Source organism: Loxodonta africana, chromosome 26 (assembly GCF_030014295.1).
Source record: "Loxodonta africana isolate mLoxAfr1 chromosome 26, mLoxAfr1.hap2, whole genome shotgun sequence".
Taxonomy (NCBI): Eukaryota; Metazoa; Chordata; class Mammalia; order Proboscidea; family Elephantidae; genus Loxodonta; species Loxodonta africana.
In genome coordinates this window covers 10,851,878-10,875,917 of record NC_087367.1, presented here as the reverse complement: position 1 = coordinate 10,875,917, position 24,040 = coordinate 10,851,878, and the positions used below count along the sequence as shown (strand labels likewise).

Genomic DNA, 24,040 nt, shown 5'->3' with positions numbered 1-24,040 from the left:
AAACAAGACATCCTATTTCTAGGTTCTAACACAGTCCCTGACCCATACTACTGTTGTTCTTGTGTGCCGTCGAGTTGACTCTGACTCATGATGACCCCATGTGACTGAGTAGATCTGCTTCATTAGGTTTTCTTGGCTGTAATGTTATGGAAACAGATCGCCAGATCTGTCTGTAACGGACTGAGTGGGTTCAAACCTCCAGCCTTTCGATTAGCAGCCAAGAGCTTAACCGTTATACCACCAGGGTTCCTTGCTCTGATGTATACAAGGTAGTCAATAAAATTTCGGTGAATGAGTGAATAAATAAATGAACCAAAGACACTTTCTTTGTCAACTACTTTAGCTCAAATATACAAATACTATTATTTATAAGTCCTTTTTTTGACTACTTAAACATACTCTTAAACTGAACATCCAATAAGTAGCAGAACTGAAATAAACAAAAGATGACGGTCTGTTATTACAGTACTAACTCCAATACCATAACCACTCTTTGCCAATGCACAGTACTGGTGAGCTAAAACGCTTTAAGCTAAACACGATAATACAACCCATTCATGACACACAGACATGAAGCAGAATAAAGTTTTTATTGTAGTACTTAGACTGTAATGTGGGTTCTATGTTAGTAGTTTGAAGGATTAAAAACCATCAACACGCATTCCACATCATAAAATCCCCATAGAGAGCAACAGAACAATCCTCCGTGAAATGTTCAGGAAGGAAAAAGTAAACATCCAAATAAAGCCATTTATAAAAATTCCACGAATATTTCCACCATTTACTATGAAAGCCAGATACATAATATCTACTTAGAAGTACACTTTCTGAATTCTTCTTCCACATTAGTGAAAAAGAAAAACACCTTTTTTTTTTCCATCACTTTGAGTATCAATCTGACAGGTCTGTACGTATTGCTTTCATTTTTTCAGACAGGTAACATGCTTCCTAACACATTCCTTTTGCCATTTATGAAACATTCACTTAGTTCAAAATAAGTGAAAAAGTCTTTTATATGTAATGCTGGAAAGTTATTCATTTTATTTTAAAATATATGAATATTTCAAAACATATTTCCCAGAACATGTTTATAACACCAAGGTACAGATACCACATTTTTCTGCAGTGAGAAAATAAAAGCCATTTGTCTCCAAGTGTGCTTTAAAGGATTCACTGATTTTTTTTTCCCTTTATTTTTAATACATCTATCTCTTAACCTTGTTAATATGGTTAATATGGTCAGTTTTTATCATCACATGACTATTATCCATTATGGAAGAATTAATAACACTTCCATGGCAATTATAAAGAGGTCCAAAATTTCACCAAACTAAATCAGATAGCACTTTGAAATTTTCACTAATTACTGCTACTTCCAAGATATATTTTATAAATGAAATAGCCAAGTGACAAATTAAACAATCAAGAAATAAAAACAAAATAAAATGCCCTTCAACCACAATGTGCAGGGAACAAAATTAGAAATATATGTACATATATATAAACCCAAACCCACTGCCATGAGTCAATTCTGACCCATAGCAACCCTACAGGACAGAGTAGAACTGCCTGATAGAGTTTCCAAGGAGCACCTGGCAGATTTGAACTGCCGACCTCTTGGTTAGCAGCGGTAGCACTTAACCACTACGCCACCAGGGTTTCCTATATACATATATATATATAATGAGTATTCTTTTTTACTGCTGAATAAAACCCATTAAACAACTAATACTTTTGTACAATCTTATTAAATACAATGTTAGAGAGGAAGAATAATGAAAATCTAAATTACAAACATGGATGGGTAGGTTGATGCATTCACAAATTGTGTTTGCTCCTTTGAGGTTCGCTGAGTACTCTGGATTTATCTGGAATCCACTTCACTACCATTAAGAATTCTGGTTGAAGAAATGCCTGATACACATAGCCCCACTTAATCTTACAGTGGGCTTCAAATGTAATATTAACAATAAACAGCTCTTCGAACCTCAGAGCAGCCATATCACAGCCAAGTATCTTAGGTGGTAGCTTACTGAGTTTCTTTTTGTCTGTCTTCCATGGTCTAAACACTAAACCATATTATAGAGGATTTAAAGCTCCATTTTTATAAGAACCAGTTGATAATTTACCAGTAGAGATAATTGAAAGAAAAAAAAAAAACAAAAAACACTTTCCATTTGGAAAGCCCCCAGAACATTCTGAGCTTTTTGAATAAGTGCTTCAACGAATTCAATGTGACTTATCCACCAGTCTTAGATCTGGTGTTGGTGTGTACCAAGGAAACCTGCCTCCAAAGCTGACAACCAGGCAGCAGAGAAAACGCTAGATCTGTTCTGTACAGTCAAGGAATAAGCACAATTTATTAGTCCAGACTTAATAAGCTGTTAATTTGTGCCTAGGACTGTGCTAGCAGAAGCTGAGTAAGAATAACCTAAAAGCACTGGACTACTATCACAATTTCATCCGATTTTTAAAAATTACATACATTAACTTTACTACATACTTTCATTTCCATAATAACACTTGGGGGTCAAAACGAAAGAGAAAAATTCACTATTGAAACAGACATTACTGTGTAAAAGTAGGAGTCAGTCAAACAAACAGGATAAAAAGCATGTTTGGTTGTAAATATGTCTAATTTAGCCACTTACCTTTCATCTCAACTTTGGCATTTCCAAGAGTCAGACATGACATCAAGAAAGAGACTGAGCCAGACAGTTTAGACATACCGATAAATCATTTTCAACATCGTTATTAAGAAAGTCCCACATAATAAAATCAAACTGGGGACTATAAGGGATAGAGAAGGTCACAGTCCTGATTTGATAATTGCACTTTGTCTCCAGAACGAAACAGTCATTCTCAGGCTCCTTTTCCCTGGTAGAATCCAAGACTGCCTGTAATATTTTCCAGTGGTGTCATGTTTCAGAGCACAACACCCGGGCTGGTTTCATTCCTACTCAGGGCTCCATTATCCTAGAGCTTCTGACATCTTGGAAAAATTGGGAGCTCAAAATAAGAACTTCCCTGGAGAGTTTTCACTTGTACAGCCAGCACTTGCCATGCGTTAATGTTTGCTAGGAGCCCCGGTGGCACAGTGGTTAAGAGCTCAGCTGCTAAGCAAAAGGTCAGCAGTTCAAACCTACCAGACGCTCTTCGGAAACCACATGGGGCAGTTCTACTCTGTCCTATAGGTTCACGTGCTATAAGTCAGAACCAACTCAAAGGTACATAACAACAACAACATTTGCCAACCTTGCATTTCACAGGTTGGATATTCCCACAGATGAGTGGCTTTGGAGCCACAAATAGGCTTTTCTTTGATGTCATGTATATGTCTCACCCATCTGTCTTCAAAACATACAGGTAGAAGGGAGATTCTGGGACAACACCAATTTTGTTGGAGTTTACCCCATGCTCTGGGTATCTTAGATAAATATGAGGGCAGAGGAGACTAATTGAAGCAAGGATGTGCATGCAAGAGCTGGTTACTTATGTGCCAAGCAACACATGGTGTCCCTAGAGAAGGCAAACAGTTAATGTGCTCAGCTGCTAATGGAAAGGTTGGGGGTTTGAGTCTACCCAGAGCCACCTCGAAAGAAAGGCCTGGCAACTTAGTTCCCCAAAATCAGCCTTTAAATACCCTATAGAGCACAGTTCTACTCTGACACACATGGAGTCACGAAGTGTTGGAATCAATTCAAGAGTATTTTGTTTGAAAAAACATATAAATGCTCCCAGCACCTTTCCAATACAGTCTCTCCCACTAAGGTGGTGGGAGAAAGTAGCCCAGATTTATCCTTCTTTATGGGTTCCATAAATCCTCCAAAACATTGATTAAAGTTATTAGCTTCATAAATACTTCAAATAGGAAATCTATACAGAAGGGAAAATGCATGGGCTTTGAGAGTGCAAAACAAAATTAAAAGATAAACGCTTAGAAGCATGTGAAATTATATAGCTAGTTCCGATCAGTTTTTCAGAATACACATATCACAATTCAGGCTGATTTTTACTGGAGAAATAGGTTAACTCAGTGAGTCTAAGTTAACTTCAAGAGTTGCTCCTCTCCAAGAATAAAAGAAAGCAAAGACTTAAAAGCAAATATTAACAATAATTTGAAGTTATCTTGGTGTATACCCATAGCAGGGTTTCTCAACCTCATTGCTATTGACATTTTTGGGCCAGATAATTATTTTTTTGTGGGGAGTTGTCCTCTGCATTCTAAGATATTAATTAAGTAGTAGTCCTGGCCTCTACCCACTAGAAGAGCCCTGGAGACACAGTGGTTACGAGCCCAGCTGCCAACCAAAAAGGTCAGCAGTTTGAATCCATCAGGCACTCCTTGGAAATCTATTTGGTTTGGAAATTTACCAAGAGTTGTTTACCATTCCAAAAAATCATGGAACCAGCTGTAACACCTCTGATGGAATAAGTCACCAATACAACACACCTCCATCAGTGTGCAAATGCGGTTTGATACTCATGGTGCTTCTATGATTAGATACAAACATCTGACTACCTCTGTATGTATTCTGTTATCCACATGCCTGACCATTAACATATTGATATACACCGATCTTATTAAAATAACTTCCCTTTTATTTCTCCTTTATATTACACTTATGGGATCATATTGTTTTTAAAATTGTGTTATATATTCTACGCTATTTTCTCTAACTAGATTATTTCATCTGTGAGTTTTATTTTATGATAGAAAATGTAGCCATTATAGACATTTTTAAAAGAACACATCGAATCTGAGACACTGGTAATAGTTCCATCTTGTCCCATGAATACAAATAGTACAAAAATAAATTTAACCAATATCAATTGTTGGTAACATTGGACCAGGTAATTTTGAGGAAAGATCATTCAACAATGTAAAACTCCTTCATCTGAACCATTTTAGTAATTAGAAAGCAGAATGAAGAAGGCTTGTGTCTGTCACAGCCAACTCTTTCACCAATTTTTTATGAAGCCCAACTACAGTTGTAGATGCTGGAGATACAGAGGTAAACAAGTCAGACATGATCCATGCTTTTATGGATGTCACATTTTAGAAGTGGGAAATAAATTAAAAAATAACCTAGAAAAGCAAACACCTCTGTTAAGTGTGTGCAGGTGGTATAGCATGTTCCAAAGCATGTGTGGTGAGATAACAGGTCAGCATCCGATCTGTCCCCAAACTGCTTCTTCAGCGTAGCCCGTGTTTATGGCTTCTGTGAACCATCCTCCACCTCTCCCATCTATGCCAGACCACCATGAGCTTCACCTCCTCCCACTGACCAGACTGTCATTTTTGTTCGTTGTTTGTAATGGGGAAGTTTTGACCTGCCAAGCAGGGAGTAAGATGCTGGAAGGAGGGGGCCATTTCATGCTTCTTCTGCTCCACTGTGTGCCCAATGCAGTGCTTACACAGGAAGCGATCCATACGTGATGGACGGATACAAAGGAGAAAACACTAAAAGAGAGCTACACTGCCACCCTGGCTAGTAAAAAAAAAAAAAGTAGAGGGCGGGCAAATGGGAAATTTAAGAGACGGACTGAGTTTCTCCTAAGAATTCATTTTCATTTTCTGATGGAATGCTGTAGAATAGGAAAGACGGGACTCATTGTGGAGAGTACAGCCATTAAACAGAGTCCAAATCCAGTAGGTGATACATAAGTGTAGGTCATTTCCAAGTAGCTCATTTTAGAGCTGTACTTTCACAGTAGGTACCAAATGGTTGAAGTATTTTGATTTCAACCATATCAGACCCATCATACTTCCTGTGCACTTCCAAAAAATTGAAACAGAAAAAAAGTTGTTACAATAAGATCAAATGAGTCATATGATATGTCTCTGTTCAATTCACAAATTTGAGTCGTAATGGTTGCTATTACATAGTATTCGCTGAATAGGTTATAAATATATACTTTTCAAAGCTGAGAAGCCTATCTTAAGGACAAAATACAGATTAACTGATAAAAAAAAAAAGTTTACTAGCTGGATCAATACTTCTTGAGCACCAAATTCCATTAAGGAACACCCCAGCCCACACCCTGATCCCATACAAGCACACAAAATCATGCACCATTTGTTTTAATGGTGCTCAGATCCTAAAGCATTTATTGACTTTAGTAAAGTAGATCATTTCTTACTCCTTCTGAAGACAAATGCCCATTACGTACCTCAAATTTCACCCCTTATGCTCATTATGCTCTGTTCCCTATCAGGACATGTTTTGTTTTTCCAAACAAAAGTCAAAAGCCACAGTATAGCATAACTGCTCAATTCCAACTTTAACACAATTATTTTAAAGTTACTCAGTTGCTGTCAAGGATTTCACTTTACTTGGGTGAACAATCAACACCCACGGAAGCAGCAGTCAAGAAATCAAAACATGCATTGCACTGGGCAAATCTGCTGCAAAGGACCTTAACTTTAAGTGTCGAAAAGCAAGGATGTCATCTTGAAGACTAAGGTGTGCCTGATGCAAGCCATGGTATTTTCAATAGCACCATATGCATGTGAAAGCTGGATGGTGAATAAGGAAGACCAAAGAAGAATTGATGTCTTTGAATTGCAGTGTTGGCGAAGAATATTGAGTGTACCATGGACTGCCAAAAGAACAAACAAATCTGTCTTGGAAGAAGTACAACCAGAATGCTCCTTAGAAGCAAGGATGGTGAGACTGCGTCTTATGTACTTTGGACATGTTGACAGGAGAGATCAGTCCCTGGAGGAGGATGTCATGCTTGGTAAAGTACAGGGTCAGTGGAAAAGAGAAAGACCCTCAACAAGGTGGATTGACACAGTGGCTGTAACAATGGGCTCAACCATAACGGAGACCGTGGGCATGGTGCAGGAGCGGGCAGTGTTTTGTTCTGTTGTGCACAGGGTTGCTATGAGTCAGAATCGACTCCACGGAACCTAACAACAACAACGATAGTCAGCTCTACCAAAAGGACGGTATTAGGTGGACCATTAGGTGGACCACCTTGCAGAGGTATTATGTGGACCACCTTGCAGAGACTCCAACTTCCGAGCATCCTATGTATTGCTATCAACACTCAATTTCCACTGCAGAGCGTACTTCAGCTGATGCTGGTGCCACCCACAAGGAGGCTGACCCAGGGCTGGTTCAGCAACTTACACAGCAAAGCAGGGACACCCCAGAATTAGGGCACAAGACAGACTTACTAGAGCGGGGTGAGTAATCCAGAATAGTCCAGCAGTGATGGGAAAGAAACCTCGATGGGTGGGCAGGCAGAGCTCCAGGGGAGCAGATGAGCAGGCAGAAATGACCTTGGGTAAAGTCATAAGGAAGGCCTGGGATTGAGAACCTAAATTCCAGTTACTCAGAAACTGGGAATCAAAGCAGAGATGGAGTTGGACACTCAGTAGGGGCTTCACAAAGGAAGGTCCATAGTTACTAAAACCTGGTTTGACTGTCAGAGTAGGAATTGTGATATGAGAGACTCAGTGATCCCACCTGACTGGGTCAGGATGATCTGGAGACCTGGCGGGTGGTGTGCAGAGCTGTCAGGTGGGCACTACATGGACTTAGCCTGGAAGAATAACTCAACGGGCACTTACGTGCAGGGCTCGGGGGGTGAGGATAGACAGCTGGAGAAGGAGAACAAAGGGGAAGGGCCAGGCTCAAGGGTGCGCTGTTTTCATTCTCTCCCTCCTCCCCTCTTTTCCTCCCAGGCATCCTTCTCCCTTCTATACTACTTCCCTGCTCCTTTCCTCCTTCCCTTCCCCCCATCTGTCTCTCTCTCCTGCACACACACTGACATAATGGCCTACTGAGGGAAACAGCATTTTATTTCACAGCTGACCTAAGTCACTAATCATATAATAAAAAAATAAAAAGTAGAGGCTGCAAATAATTATATATCAGAGATGTTACAAATAGGATGAAAATCATAGTTTCCAAAACAGTAAATAAAAAGCAGGAGAGGCGAGGCTTGGCCCCGCCTGCCACCAGCAGCACACTGCGACAGACCTCCAGTAACTTTAGAGAATTACAGAGAAGCCGGTTAAATTCTGTAAGTGGCGGTTACGCGGCATTTAATGCCACCATCTACTGGCCACTGTGTTCCTTCCCTAAGAGGCTTTTAAAAAAGTGAGGCTGAAAATATACCAGTTTTAAAGTAAATGTTATTACCTCAGGGGGCGGCGAGGTTATGTTAATGGGGGAGGAACAACTCAGAAAAGGAGGGTGAGAACGGTCGTACAGCTGGAAGAATGGAATCAACGTCACTGAATTGTACATGTAGAAGCTGCTGAATGGGTGTATGTTTTGCTGTGTGTACTCTTAACAACAAAATAAAAATTTTCAAAAGTAAATTTTATTAATAAACCGTGGAGGAAAGCTTCTGCAATGTTCCCTAAAGCTACGTCAGAGCCTTACAAATAAATATAGCTTTCAGTGGTAGAACAAGAGCAACTGAAGGAAGACTAGATCGGAATCTCCCAAACTCTTTTGATCAAAAATCCACTGATTTACTACGTTATTGCTCTTGGCCAACCAATTAACACAAATTAATAGAGTATCACTATATAAAAAACGGTATGCCAGGGGACATAAACGACTAGAAAAAGAGACAAGTGTCTTTCCTGTCCACAAATTTGCACTTGAACTCAAGAGGCAAAACATATGAAGACTTATTAAATTAAAAAGAAATGAATATTAGGAGTAATAAGTACAAAAGATGCTGAAGATGAAAAACACCAGTAAGGTCAGCGTCATAGGAAAAGCTCCAAAGAGCAGGAATGAGCAGATATATAAACAGATCTATCCCTCCCTTCACCCCCCACTGTGTTTTCTAACACATTAAACATTCTCAGGAAGATACATCCCTTTTTTGTCAGTCTGGTGCATCTTTGGGAGGCATCAGCGCCTTGATACATTGGCTGAAACCCAGTGTGAATTCTTGTGACCAACCTGGCCTGACTTTTGGGTGCCAACCTGGAAGAGCTTACCTAGGTCTGCTTTTACCTCTATTATTTCAGAACTGACTTGTAGGAGCCAAGACCAGAACTTACCATTTAAAGCACACTGACTCTTTAGGCCAAAGAAAAGTGGAGTGGATTGCACAGAGTGTCTCATTTAATCAACAATCCTATGGGGTAGGAACTGTTACTATCCCATTTTTGAATACAAGGAAATAGTACAGAAAGGTTAAGAAACTGGTTTACAGCCAAACGGCTAGATAATGGCAGGACTAAGATTTGAAGCAGTTCCAATTGACAGATGTGACAGGGCTGCCTGTAAGTTTCCCAAAAACATTTTTAGAGAAAGAGCACACTTCATCCTTATCCAGCATTTAGCATAGTATCCAGCAAATAGAAAGCATTTGATCATTATTCGAGGTACGAATGAGTAAATGAATAAATTCCTCAGTCTTCCTGGCCATTTCTATAACAGCAGATTGAGGAGTAGCGCCAAGCTTCCCCAGATACCTGTCTGGCAGGAGCTAGATTATCAAAATACATGAAGCACACACTCGTAGGAAATCCAGCGCTTGTCTCTGCCCCCAAAACTCAGATCATCTTCAGGAATTGAAAATGAAAATGTCCAACTAGTTCTTACAGGGAAGCAAGGCTTATATGTACCTCTAGTAACTTATTTTTAATTTTTGCACAATTTATATAAAAACCAGCAAGACTTAACATTTATATGTCTCCGTGTTCCATTCAAGGAGCCCTGATGGTATAGTGGTTAAGCATCTGGCTGCTAACCAAAAGGTCAGTGGTTGGAACCCACGAGCTGCTCCGTGGAAGAAGGATGTGGCCGTCTGTTTCGGTAATGATTCACAGCCTTAGAAATCCCATGGGGCAGTTCTACTCTGACCTGTAGGGTTCCTGTGAGTTGAATTTCACTCAACAGCAATGTGTTTGGCTTGCAGTATGTCCCATCTACTGTTCTAAATGTTTTATGTATACTTGCTCATCTCTTCCTAACAATCTACGTGGAGTGATCACCTTTGTTTACATTTGGGGAAACTAAGGCATAGAAAGATTAGGTCTTCTTCAAGATCACACTGTAGGAAGTGTCATAGTCTGGATTCAAACACAAGAAGTCTGAGTTCAGAGTCCAAACTTTTATATACTATTGATACTATATGAAGTGAGAAGGAGAACGAGAAAGGTGAAATTGGGAGTATGTGGGGTCAACACAGTTAGTTAAAATGTTATCTCCACCTGGAATATGTAAATATCTGTGTCCTTGTGCTTAAACCCTTATTGTAAGAACAAAAATAAGAATTCAGTAGGATAATTTCGTGGTCAGGATGGTGCACGTAGGAGTCAAGAAAAAACTGGTTTCAAATTTTGGCTCTGCCACTCATTACTTTAAGAAAGTTATTTAATCTCTCCCAGGTTAATTTTTTTGCGGGGAGAGGGACTGTAAGTGGGAATTAAAATTATACCCACTTCACAGTTGTGAAAGGAGCCCTGGTAGCACAGTGGTTAAAGCCACCAACTGCTAATCGAAAGGTTAGTTGTTTGAAACCACCAGCAGCTCTGAGGGAGAAAGATGTGACAATCTGCTTCTGTAGAGATTTACAGCCTTGGAAACCCTTTGGGGGTCACTATGAGTCAGAATCGACTCGACGGCAGTGGGTTTGGTTTGCTTTTGGTTTACAGTTGTGAGGTTGAAAATTTCTCAACCAGGGGCAATTCTGCAGGGAACATTTGGCAAACTCCGGAGACGTTTTGGTTTTCACATCGCAGGGGGTGGGGTGGGGGAGGTTGCTAATGACATCTAGTGGGTTGGTGTCAAAGATGCTTCTAAACATGCAATGCACAGGACAGCCCTCTTCCCTCAATAACAAAAAATTATCTGCTCAAAATGTTAGTCATGTCAGTAAATTGAGAAACTGTATAAACGTGTTTGAAATATGCCTGGCATAATATTAAGCAATCAATAAATGATACCCTCTTATTGTTATCACATGCAAAAAATGTGTGAACTAATTTAGGCCAAAGCTTTAAATACAAAGACCAAAGGACTGTTATTCCTTCTTTAACTCCACAAGTAAAACACTCAAATTATGTTCGGGTTTGGGCTCTTTTGTGAAATTTTTTTTTTCTGTTTTTTTGCCCATATTAAATGAAGCTAAATTTTAAATGACATTTTAAGTTACTGGTAGCTCGGTCTATTATTCTGGTCTCGAGGTTTTGGTGGCTCATTTACAATGTCCACTTGGAATAGGAAAGAGCTTTTTAGAAATGAAAAAGAAAGGAGTCTTTTCGAACGTTCATTTTTGTAGTGGAATCCTTCCACCTCTCCATATCCATTGAGAAAGTAACTTCTTATATTTCTTTCAGAAAACACTAGAAATCAGAATCTTCTATTTAATTCTCTTGTTGAATTGCTCTGTGTGTCCTCCTGGGCCAAAGTTCTTTTTTTTTTTTCTTCTGAGAGGATCAGTCCAGGAAATTCGACTATTTTCCTGGAATGGTTGGAAGGATGTCAATCTGGAAGTGCAGCCAAGGGAACAGGAGGTTCCCATATTCAAGAAAAAAAGCATTTGCAAAGTAACACTGCACTTCGAAGTTCAACAATAACAATTTTCCTGTGCACTCAGCACCCTACGAGATCTAAGTGCAGGCACCAGAGTCTCTCAAACAACACCAGCTTTTGTCAAGTAGGATCTCTAAACCTTCATTTGAGCTCTCAAAAGTTACCTATGTATTATTTCCAAATTGGTATTTTGCATACCTTCTTTCTACTTTGTAATATATGACCTTAATAAAACTCTCACTGGCCAATGCTATTACAAACGGAATTGTTTTCTTGATTTGTTTTCAGATTGTTCATCGCCATTGTATAAGAACACAAGTGATTTTTGTATACTGATCTTGTATCACCCAACCTTGCCGAACTTACTTATCAGCTTTAATACTGTGTCTGTGTGTGTGTGGTTTCCTTAGGTTTCTACAGACAAAATCCTGTCATCTGCAAATAGACATAATTTTACTTGTACCAGTCCAATTGGGAAGCTGTTAATTTCTTTTTCCTGCTTAATTGCCCTGGCTAGAACCTCCAGGTTCAGTGTCGAACAGAAGTGGTGAGAGAGGACGTACCTGTCTTACTCCTGATCTCAGGGGAAAAGCATCCAGTCTCTCGTCCTTATGTATGGTATCAGCTGTGGGTTTTCCATAAACGATCTTTATCGGATTGATAAAATTTTCTTCTATTCTTAGTTTGATACAAGCTTTTTCTTTTCTTTTCCTTATTTAAACCAGGAATGGATACCATATTTTGTCAAATGCTATTTTTACATCTACAGAGATGGTCATTTTTGTTTGTTTGTTTGCTTGCTAATGTGGCAAATTGCTTGATTGATTTCCAGATGGTAAACAAACACTGCATTCTAAATCCTACTTGATCATGATGTCGTATCCTTTTTACATATTGTTGGATCCCATTTGCTAAAATTTTGTTTAGAATGTTTGCATATATATTTATGAGAGATATTGATCAGTATTTTTCTCTTCTTCAATAATCTGATATCAGTATAACAAAAAAGAAAGACAACAGCAAGCGTTGGTAAGAATGTGGAAAAATTCAAGCCCTCACTAATTAATGGTGAGAACATAAAATGGTGCCGCTGATTTGGGGAACAGTTTGGCAGTTCCTCAAAACACTAAACAAAAAGTCACCATATGACCAAGCAACACCACTCCTAGATATCTTACCAAGTGAATGAAAAACATATATTCATACAGAAATCTGTATACAAATGTTCATAGCACCATTATTCATAGTAGTGAAAAAAAAATGTCCATCAACTGATGAATGGATAATAGGTGATATATCCATGAGGTCAAATACTATTCAGTCATTCAAAAAAAAGAAGTAGTGATACACGCTACAACATGGATGAAGCTTGAAAACATGCTAAGTGAAACCCTATGGGGCAGTTCTACTCTGTCCTACAGAGTCATGTGAGTCAGAATCTACTCGATGACAATGGATTTGGTTTTTTTGGATTAGTACATAACTAAAATAATTTTTTATAAAAATTAAATAGCATATATTTGGAAGGAATGAATGTGCATCTTTTGACTATTCATTATTTACTGATATGCTGATATGGAGATAAGGTCTTTAAAAATGACTGAGAACTATACATTCATTATATTATTAGTTTCTTTCAACACTCATGTGAAGTGGCTCGAATACATATTCTTGTGTCCCTTTTATAGATGGGCAAACTCAGTCTTGAAAGAGTTACCCTCTAAGGATCAGAATTCAGATCTAGAGTCCGTATTTCTTCTGGACACCATGGCAGAAACTACACACCCAGCAAGTGTGAGTCATTGAGTCCATTACTTAAGAATTCTCACAGTATGACAAACATGAAAGCCTTGTTTAGAAAACAGTGCTTTTACAATGTTTGACTGAAAATATTTTTTTCTTTTTTCTATGCTGCCTCTATAAACACCTTTCCAACATATATACGGAATAGATAAAATAGGCTAGAAAGGGAATTCAATGAGAGCAAATCAGTAAAGACTTTGTGCCGGGAGAATGCTTTTCAAGGATGCAGTTTTTTTTTTTTAAAGGTAAAAAAGAGTCCCTTTGGGGCACTGCAACATTTTTTATTATATTCATTTAGCCCCTCCCTTTTCATAACACATAAGAAATCACGCATACCTTTGGAAACGTGGTGCCTTCCTATTTTCCAGGATACCATCCCTCCTTGAAGGGTCTCATTTCTGAGATCATAGTTTTACTTCCTCTGTTAGGTACAAAGCTTTATACAGGCTGCCAAAACCTAAGTGAGTTTTGTAATCATTGCATACCATTTGGAAGGAGCCTCAGTGGCGCAGTGGTTAAAATGCTCAGCTGTTAACCATAAGGTCGTCAGTTCAAACCCACCAGCAGCTCCGTGGGACAGAGGTGTGGCAGTCTGCTTCCATAAAAGATTTACAGACTCGGAAACCCTATGCAGTTCTACTCTGCCTTATAGGGTCGCTGTGAGTTGGAATCAGCTCAAGGGCAGTGGGTTTCGTGGGGTTTTTATACCGTTTGGAGACAATCTACGTAATCGGAGCACACATTTTGGTCAATGATTCAGTCATTCAGAGGTTCGTGCCTATTTGAATACCAAAAAAAAAAACCCACTGCTCTCAAGTAGATTCTGACTCATAGCATCCCTATAGGACAGAGGAGAACTGCCCTGTAGAGTTTCCAAGGAGCGCCTGAAGGATTCAAACTGCCAACCTTTTCGGTTAGCAGCTATAGCACTTAACCACTACGCCACCAGGGTTTGAATATAAAGGGCCCAAAATGGCAAGCTGATCTCTGGGTGTCTGCAGTGTTGAGACAGGGTTAGGAGAGGTGACCTCACAGGGAAAACATCACTGTGTATGCACAGAGCCAAACATGTCTTCCAGAGAATAGGATTTATTCTTATATACACTATCTGTTATAACTGAGCACCTAGGAAGCTTTTTCATTAGCTATTACAGCTGAGAACTATTTCTGGGGTAGGCCTGCTGGTTAAAAAAATACTAAAAATAAGTAAAAAACTAAAGGTGATGCAAACAATCCAAAGCATTAATATTGCAGGCTGGAATTTGCCCTTGAAGTACCCTTCTCATATCTGAACAGATTCTGAAACTGCTATGGACTGTTCCCTGAATTAAGAGAATTATCTCATCTGTATTTACATCTGAAAGTTTGTCACATAAGCATAAAATAGCAAAAGGCCAGTAGATGTATCCTACACTTCTCTTCTGATCCACAATTAGGACAATGTTCCTGTAGTTAATATCAACAGAAGTCCCATCTCCCTTAAGCTTGTAATTACATCTATCTCTGTTTTTCACATCTTCTATCCAATTAAAGTTCTGATTATCTTCCTGAGTCTCCCCAGAGGTAGCTCAATGGTCCCTGTTTCTTTTTTAGTAGTTGCTAAGCAAGGTCTATGGGGAGCCCTGGTGGCATAGTGGTTAAGTGCTACAGCTATTAACCAAAAGATTGGCAGTTTGAATCCACCAGCCACACCTCTGGGGGAGTTCTACTCTGCCCTACAGGGTCACTGTGAGTCGGAATCGACTCAACTCCATAGCAACGAGTTTGGTTTTGCGTTTAGGCAAGCTCTACGTCCTTTAAATCACTAGGCCAATCAAATGGTGGAGTATCTTCTAACATACATCTTTGCAATTTAAACCTGGTCTCCATACTAGGCAGCTTCTAAATTTGTGGTCTTCTCTTTATTTCCAAAACACCAAAAAAGCCCTGTGGGTGCTTTCTTTTATTTCTCACAGTCACTAAATTTCAGTCGCCCACAAGCTCTGCAGTCTTCAGCAGTCCTCATTGTCTTAGGTGTGCTTCCCAGTGTTGATGTGGACCTAACCATCGGTTTTGCTTCAGAAGTTGTATTTTTGCTGGTTAAGTGCTACGGCTGCTAACCAAAGGGTCAGCAGTTCGAATCTGCCAGGCGCTCCTTGGAAACTCTATGGGGCAGTTCTACTCTGTCCTATACGGTCGCTATGAGTCGAAATCGACTCAATGGCACTGGGTATATATTTTTTTACTTTTTCAAATTTTTCTGAATGTTGATTACAAAAACAATTTAAAGATTATTGAGAAATCAAGTCTGCCTGTTGGTATCTTCAGCTTTTGCCCCCAAATAATCTCAAATTTTCAAACCACAGTGCAAGCCTCTCTAAGGGTCTGCTGATTATCAAACAGAAAGCCCTGAGTGTGTTCCATACATCCAGCCCCATAAAAGGCACGAGATGGGGGAAGACATTGCCAGGATCATAAGAGTTGTACAAAGATGGCACCTTAGTTCTGTTACCTTGGAATTACAGAATGCCTCTCAAAAATGGATTACATGAATAGTTATTTGAAATCAGATTTTTTTTCCCAAAGAAAGAAAATTCTATACCCTTCACATTAAGAGCATATAAGAGTGTGGCCATAATTATACACTAAATTGAGTTGAGCATATATCATAAATGCAGAATTTCTCTTTCTGTCCTTTAATTTGACTAGGAATTGCCTCTTTAATCTACCAATTTTTACTTCATCGCAACACCTGCTGGGATGCTGTTGCACATTAAAACTGCTCTGATGTTAAATAAAACACTGGCTCAGAACTGGCCTATCTGAAGGGAAATGGCTGTATTTTTTTTTTTTCCTTCTTATTTTAATCTCTTGAAAACATTCTACAACGGTCAAATAGAAAAATAGGAAGAAAGATATACACTTTACTTCCTGTAGTCCATCTTTGTTCATTACAAAATATCGTCATCGTTAGCTGCCATCAAGTCAGTTCAACTCATAGTGACCCTATGAACAGAACGAAACACTGCCCAGTCCTGCGCCATCCTCACAATTCTTGCTCTGTTTGAGCCATTGTGTCAATCCATCTCATTGAGGGTCTTCACTTTTTTTGATGACCTTTCTACTCTACCAAGCATGATGTCCTCCTCCAGGGACTGGTCCCTCCTCATAACAAGTCCAAAGTCTGTAAGATGAATCCACTCTTGCTTGTAAGGAGCATTCTGGATGTACTTCTTCCAAGACACATTCATCCGTTCTTCTGGCAGTCCATGGTATATTTACTCTTCACCAACACCATAATTCAAATGCATCAATTCTTCTTTGGCTTTCCTTATTTGTTATCCACCTTTCGCATGCATGGAAGGTGACTGAAACACCATGACTTGGGTAAGGCACACCTTAGTCCTCAAAGTGACATCTTTGCTTCCTAACACTTTAAAAAGAGGTCTTCTGCAGCAGCTTTACCCAATGCAATAAGTCGTTTAATGTCTTCTTCTTCTTCTTCTTTTTTTTTTTTTTTTTAACTTTCATTGTACTTTAGATGAAGCTTTACAGAACTAGCTTCTCATTAAACAGTTAGTACACATACTGTTTTATGGCATTGGTTAACCACCCCAAGACATGTCAACACTCTCCCTTCTCCAACTTAGGGTCCCTATTATCAGCTCTCCTGTCCCCTCCTGCCTTCTAGTCCTTGCCTTGAGCTGGTATGCCCCTTTTGTCTTGTTTTGATTTATGGGCCTTTACAATCTCTGGCTGAAGGGTGAACCTCAGGAGTGACTTCATTACTGAGCTGATAGGGTGTCCAGAGATCATACTCTCAGGGTTTCTTCAGTCTGTCAGGCCAGCAAGTCTGGACTTTCTTTTTCAGTTAGAATTTTGTTCTACGTTTTTCTCCAGCTTTGTACAGGACCCTCTATTGTGATCCCTGTCAGAGCAGTCAGTGGTGGTAGCCAGGCACCATCTAGTTATACTGGACTCAGTCTGGTGCAGGCCATGATAGATGTGGTCCATTAGTCCTTTGAACTAATCTTTCCCTTGTGTCTTTAGTTTTCTTCATTCTCCCTTGCTCCCGAAGCAGTGAGACCAGTGCAGTATCTTAGATGGCCACTCACAGGCTTTTAAGAACCCAGATGCTACTCACCAAATTGGAATGCAGAACATATTCTTTATAAACTTGTTATGCCAGTTGAGCTAGATATTCCCTGAGACCATGATACCCACAGGCCTCAGCCCAGCAATTCAGTCCCTCAGGGAGTTTGGATGTACCTATGGAGCTTCCATGACCTTGACTTGTACAGGTTGTGCTGGCTTCCCCAGTATTGTGTACTGTCTTACCCTTCACCAAAGTTACCACTTGAATATTTAGTGTTTTCCCATCCAGTCGTTTAATTTCTTTTTTCTGGATTATATTTTTTTTTCTTTTTAATTTTTATTCTGCTTTACGTTTACAAATCCAATCAATCTGTAAACTGCAAAAACTTATAGACACCATGCTACATACACCCGACTGCTCTTACCCTAATAAGAAAGCCCACTCCTGCCCTCCACTCTCTCTTTTCGAGTCCATTTCGCCAGCTTCTAACTCCTTCTACCCTCTCATCTCCCCTCCAGGGAGGAGATGCAAACACAGTCTCAAGTGTCCACATGATCCAAGAAGCTCACTCTCCTCACCAGCATCCCTCTCCAACGCACTGTCCAGTCTAATCCCTGTCTGAAGAGTTGGCTTTGGGAATGGTTCCTGTCCTGGGCCAACAGAAGGTCTAGCGGCCATTACAACCGGGGCCCTTCCAGTCTCAGTCAGACCATTAAGTCTGGTCTTTTTACAAGAATTTGGGGTCTGCATCCCACTGCTCTCCTGCTCCCTCAGGGGTTCTCTGTTGTGTTCCCTGTCAGGGCAGTCATCGGTTGTAGCGGGCACCATCTAGTTCCTCTGGTCTCAGGATGATGTAGTCTCTGGTTTTTGTGGCTCTTCCTGTCTCTTGGGATCATAATTACCTTGTGTCCTTGGTGGTCTTCATTCTCCTTTGATCCAGGTAGGTTAAGACCAATTGATGTGTCTTAGATGGCCGCTTGCTAGTGTTTAAGACCCCAGACAACTCTCTCCAACGTGGGATACAGAATGTTTTCTTAATACATTTTATTATGCTGATTGACTTAGATGTCCCCTGAAACCATGGTCCCCAAAGCCCTGACCCTGCTACTCTGCCCTTCAAAGCATTCAGTTTATTCTGGAAACTTCATCGCATTTGGTTTAGTCCAGTTGTGCTGACCTCACCTGTATTGTGTGTTATCTTTCCTGTCACCTAAAATAGTTCTTATCTACTATCTAATTACTGAACACCCGTCTCCCTCACTCACTCACTCCCCCCTCTCGTAACCATCAAAGAATATTTTCTTCTCTGTTTAAACTATCTCTTGAGTTCTTATAATAGTAGTTTTACACAATATTTGTCCTTTTGCAATCGACTAATTGCACTCAGCATAATGCCTTCCACATTCCTTCATGTTATGAAATGTTTCACAGATTCCTCACTGTTCTTTATCGATGCATGGTATTCCATTGTGTGAATATACCATAATTTATTTATCTATCCATCCACTGATGGGCACCTTGGTTACTTCCATCTTTTTGCTATTGTAAACAGTGCTGCATTGAAAATGGGTGTGCATATATCTGTTCATGTAAATGCTCTTATTTCTCTAGGATATATTCCAAGGAGTGGGATTGCTGGATCGTATGGTAGTTCTATTTCTAGCTTTTTAGGGAAGCGCCAAATCAATATCTAAAGTGGTTGTACCATTTTACATTCCCACCAGCAGTGTATAAGTGTTCCAATCTCTCCACAGCCTTTCCAACGTTTATTGTTTTGTGTTTTTTGGATTAATGCCAGCATTGTTGGAGTGAGATGAAATCTCACCGTAGTTTTGATTTGCATTTCTCTAGTGGCTAATGATCGTGAGCATTTCTCAAGTATCTGTTAGCTACCTGAATGTCTTCTTTAGCGAAGTGTCTGTTCATAACTTTTGCCCATTTTTTAATTGGGTTATTTGTCTTTTTGTAGTTGAGTTTTTGCAGTATCATGTAGATTTTAGAGATCAGGCACTGATAGGGAATGTCACAGCTAAAAACTTTTTCCCAGTCTATAGGTAATCTTTTTACTCTTTTGGTGAAGTGTTTGGATGAGCATAGGTGTTTGATTTTTAGGAGCTCCCAGTTATCTAGTTTTTCTTTCGCATTGGTAGTAATGTTTTGTATACTGTTTATGCCATGTATTAGGGCTCCTAATGTTGTCCCTATTTTTTCTTCCATGATCTTTATCGTTTTAGATTTTATATTTAGGTCTTTGATCCATTTTGAGCTCGTTTTTGTGCATGAAGTAAGGTAAGGGTCTTGTTTCTTTTTTTGCAAATGGATATCCAGTTATGCCAGCACCATTTGTTAAAAAAGACTGTCTTTTCCCCCATTTAACTGTTTTGGGGCCTTTGTCAAATATCAGCTGCTCATATGTGGATGGATTTATGTTTGGATTCTCAATTCTGTTCCATTGGTCTATGTATCTGTTGTACCAGTAACAGGCTGTTTTGACTATTGTGGCAGTATAATAGGTTCTAAAATCAGGTAGAGTAAGGCCTCCCACTTTGTTCTTTTTTCAGTAATGCTTTACTTCTCCGGGGCCTCTTTCCCTTCCATATGAGGTTGGTGATTTATTTCTCCATCTCATTAAAGAATGTCTTTGGGATTTGGATCAGAATTGCATTAAATGTATAGATCTCTTTTGGTAGAATAGACATTTTTATAATGTTAAGTCTTCCTATCCATGAGCAAGGTATGTTTTTCCAGTATGTTTTTCCACTTATGTAGGTCTCTTGGTTTCTTGCAGTAGTACCTTGTAGTTTTCTTTGTATAAGTCTTTTACATCTCTGGTAATTTTTATTCCTAAGTATTTTATCTTCTTGGGGGCTATTGTAAATGGCATTGATTTGGTGATTTCCTCTTCAATGTTTTTTGTTGGTGTAGAGGAATCCAACTGATTTTTGTATGTTTATCTTGTATCCCAATACTCTGCTGAACTCTTCTATTAGTTTCAGTAGTTTCCTTGAGGATTCCTTAGGGTTTTCTGTGTATAAGATCATGTCGTCTACAAATAGAGATAATTTTACTTCTTTCTTGTCATTCTTGATGCCCCTTATTTCTTTATCTAGCCTAACTGCTCTGGCTAGGACTTCCAGCACAATGTTGAATAACAGCAGTGATAAAGGGCATCCTTGTCCGGTTCCTGATCTCGCAGGAAATGCTTTCAGGGTCTGTCCATGTAGGATGATCTTGGCTGTTGGCTTTGTATAAATGCCCTTTATTATGTTGAGGAATTTTCCTTCTATTCTTATTTTGCTAAGAGTTTTTATCATGAATGGCTATTGAACTTTGTCAAATGCCTTTTCTGCATCAATTGATAAAATGATGTGATTCTTGACAATTGTTTTATTTATGTGATGTATTACACTAATTGTTTTTATAATGTTGAACCATCCCTTGCATACTTGGTATGAATCCCACTTGGTCATGGTGAAGTATTTTTTTGATATGTTGTTGAATTCTATTGGCTAGAATTTTGTTGAGGATTTTTGCATCTAAGTTCATGATGGATATAGGTCTGTAATTTTCTCTTTTTGTGGTGTCTTTACCTGGTTTTGGTATCAGGGATATGCTGGCTTCACAGAATGGGTTTGTTACTATTCCGTCGTCTTCTATGTAGTGGTGTTAACTCTTCTCTGAAAGTTTGGTAGAGCTCTGCAGTGAAGCCGTCCAGACCAGGGTTTTTTTTTTGTTGGGAGTTTTTTGATTACCTTTTCAATCTCTTCTTTTGTTATGGGTCTATTTAGTTGATCTACCTCTGTTTTTGTTAGTTTAGGTAGGTAGTGTGTTTCTCAGAATTCATCCATTTCTTCATAGGTTTTCAAATTTGTTAGAGTATAATTTCTCATAGTAATCTGATATGATTCTCTTAATTTCAGTTGGGTCAGTTGTAACATCACATATTTCTTATTTGGGTTATTTGCTTCCTCTCCTGTTTTTCTTTTGTCAGTTTGGCCAATGGTTTATCAATTTTGTTGATTTTTTTGAAGAACCAGCTTTTGGTCTTGTTAATTCTTTCAACTGTTTTTCTGTTTCCTATTTCATTTAGTTCTGCTCTAATTTTTATTATTTCTTTTCTTCTGCTGTCTGAGGGTTTCTTTTGTTGCTCTCTTTCTATTTGTTCAAGTTGTAGGGATAATTCTTTATTTTTGGCCCTATCTTCTTTTTGGATGTGTGCATTTGTTGATATAAATCGACCTCTGAGCACTGCTTTTGCTGTGTCCCAAAGGTTCTGAGAGGAAGCGTTTTCATTCTCTTTGGATTCTATGAATTTCTTTACTCCATCTTTAATGTCTTCTATAATCCAGTCTTTTTTGAGCAGGGTATAGTTCAGTTTCCAAGTGTTTGATTTCTTTTCCCTGATTTTTCTGTTATTGATTTCCACTTTATGGTCAGAGAAGATGATTTGTAATATTTCAATGTTTTGGATTCTGCTAAGGCTTGCTTTTTGACCTAATATGTGGTCTATTCCAGGGAATGTTCCATGTGCACTAGAAAAGAAAGTATACTTGGTTGCTGTTGGGTGGAGTGTTCTGTATATGTCTATGAGGTTGATTGTGGCATTTAGATCTTCCGTGTCTTTACTGAGCTTCTTTCTGGATGTCCTGTCCTTCACCGAAAGTGGTGTGTTGAAGTCTCCTGCTATTGCTGTGGAGCTGTCTATCTCACTTTTCAATGCTGATAGTTTGTTTTACGTATCTTGCAGCCCTTTCACTGGGTGCATAAATATTTAATATGGTTATATCTTCTCAGTATATTGTCCCTTTAATCCTTATATAGTGTCCTTCCTTATCCTTTATGATGGATTTAACTTTAAAGCCTATTTTGTCAGAAATTAATATTGCCACTCCTGCTCTTTCTTGGTTGTTGTTTGCTTGATATATTTTTTCCATCCTTTCGGTTTTAGTTTGTGTCTCTAGGTATAAGGTGTGTCTCTTGCAGGCAGCATATAGATGGATCGTGTTTTTTAATCCATTCTGCCACTCTCTGTCTCTTTATTGGTAGATTTAGTCCATTTACATTCAGGGTAATTACGCATTGGTATGAATTTAGTGCTATCATTTTGATGTCTTTTTTGTTTGCTGTTGACAGTTTCTTTTTCCCACTTAATTTTATGTGCTGAGTAGATTCTATATTGTCCTTTCCTCATATGTGTTGTTGTTGATTTTGTTTCCGCTAAGTCTCTATTTTTTTCTTGTATTTTATTTTGATGAGTAGGATAGTTTTTCTCCTTTGTGGTTACCTTATTATCTACCCCTATTTTTCTAAATTTAAACCTAAATTTTATTTCTTTGTATCACTGTTTCTTCCTCTCCATATGGAAGATCTATGATTACATTTCTTAGTTCCTATTTATTGTTTTAATGTTGTCTTCTTTTATATAATAACATCACTGTTACCCTGTTTTGACCTTTTTTTTTTTTTTTAATCTTTTTTTTTTTTTTTTTTCCCTGTCTGGGTTGACTTCTGATTGCTCTGCCCATTGTTCTAGTCTTGGGTTAATGCCTGATATTATTGATTTTCTAACCAAAGAACTCCCTTTAGTATTTCTTGTAGTTTTGGTTTCATTTTTACGAATTCCCTAAACTTCAGTTTATCTGGAAATGTCCTAATTTCACCCTCATATTTAATAGACAGTTTTGCTGGATATATGATTCTTGGCTGGCAATTTTTTTTCCTTCAGTTTTTTTAAATAAGTCATCCCACTGCCTTCTTCCCTGCATGGTTTCTGCCAAGTAGTCCAAGCTTATTTTTATTGGCTCTCCTTTGTAGGTGACTTTTCGTTTATCCCTAGCTGCTCTCGAAATTCTCTTTATCTTTGGTTTTGGCAAGTTTGGTTATGTCTTGGTGACTTTCTTTTCAGATCTACCTTATGTGGAGTTCGATGAGCATCTTGAATAGATATCTTCTCATCTTTCACAATATCAGGGAAGTTTTCTGTGAACAAATCTTCAACAATTCTCTCTGTATCTTTGGTTATCCTTCCCTGCTCTTGTACTCCAATCACTCGTAGGTTATTTCTCTTGATAGAGTCCCACATGATTCTTAAGGTTTCTTCATTTTTTTTTTAAATTCTTTTATCCGATTTTTCTTCAAATATGCTAGTGCCAAGTGATTTATCTTCAAGTTCAGAAATTCTGGCTCCTACTTGCTCAATTCTGCTCCTCTGACTTTCTATTGAGTTGTCTCCTTCTGTAATTTTACGTTAATCTTCTGAATTTCTGATTGGTGTCTGTCTATAGATTTTTCCAGCTTATTAAATTTTTCATTATGTTCCTGAATAATCTTTCTAATTTCTTCAACTGCTTTATCTGTGTGTTCCTTGGCTTATTCTGTGTATTGCCTCATTTCCTTCCTGATGTCTTGAAGGGTTCTGTATATTAATCTTCTGTATTCTGCCTCTGGTAATTCCAGGAATGCACTTTCATCTAGAAGATCGCTGGATTCTTTGAGAGCTTGTTGAGGTGATCATGGTCTCTTTCTTTATGTGACTTGATATTGACCATTGTCTCCGAGCCATCTATAAGTTATTGTATTATTTTATGCTTGTTCACTGTGTTGTAGCTGCTTGCTTTTTTTCATTTTGATATGCCCAAATGGG

The 24,040-nt window shown here is 38.7% G+C and overlaps 1 protein-coding gene across 18 annotated transcripts in view; it reads right to left on the bottom strand.

The window, feature by feature from the left end:
* The window catches only part of NRXN1 (neurexin 1), a 1,235,746-nt gene that overhangs the window by 1,129,583 nt on the left and 82,123 nt on the right, over positions 1-24,040 (bottom strand). The window lies entirely within an intron of this gene.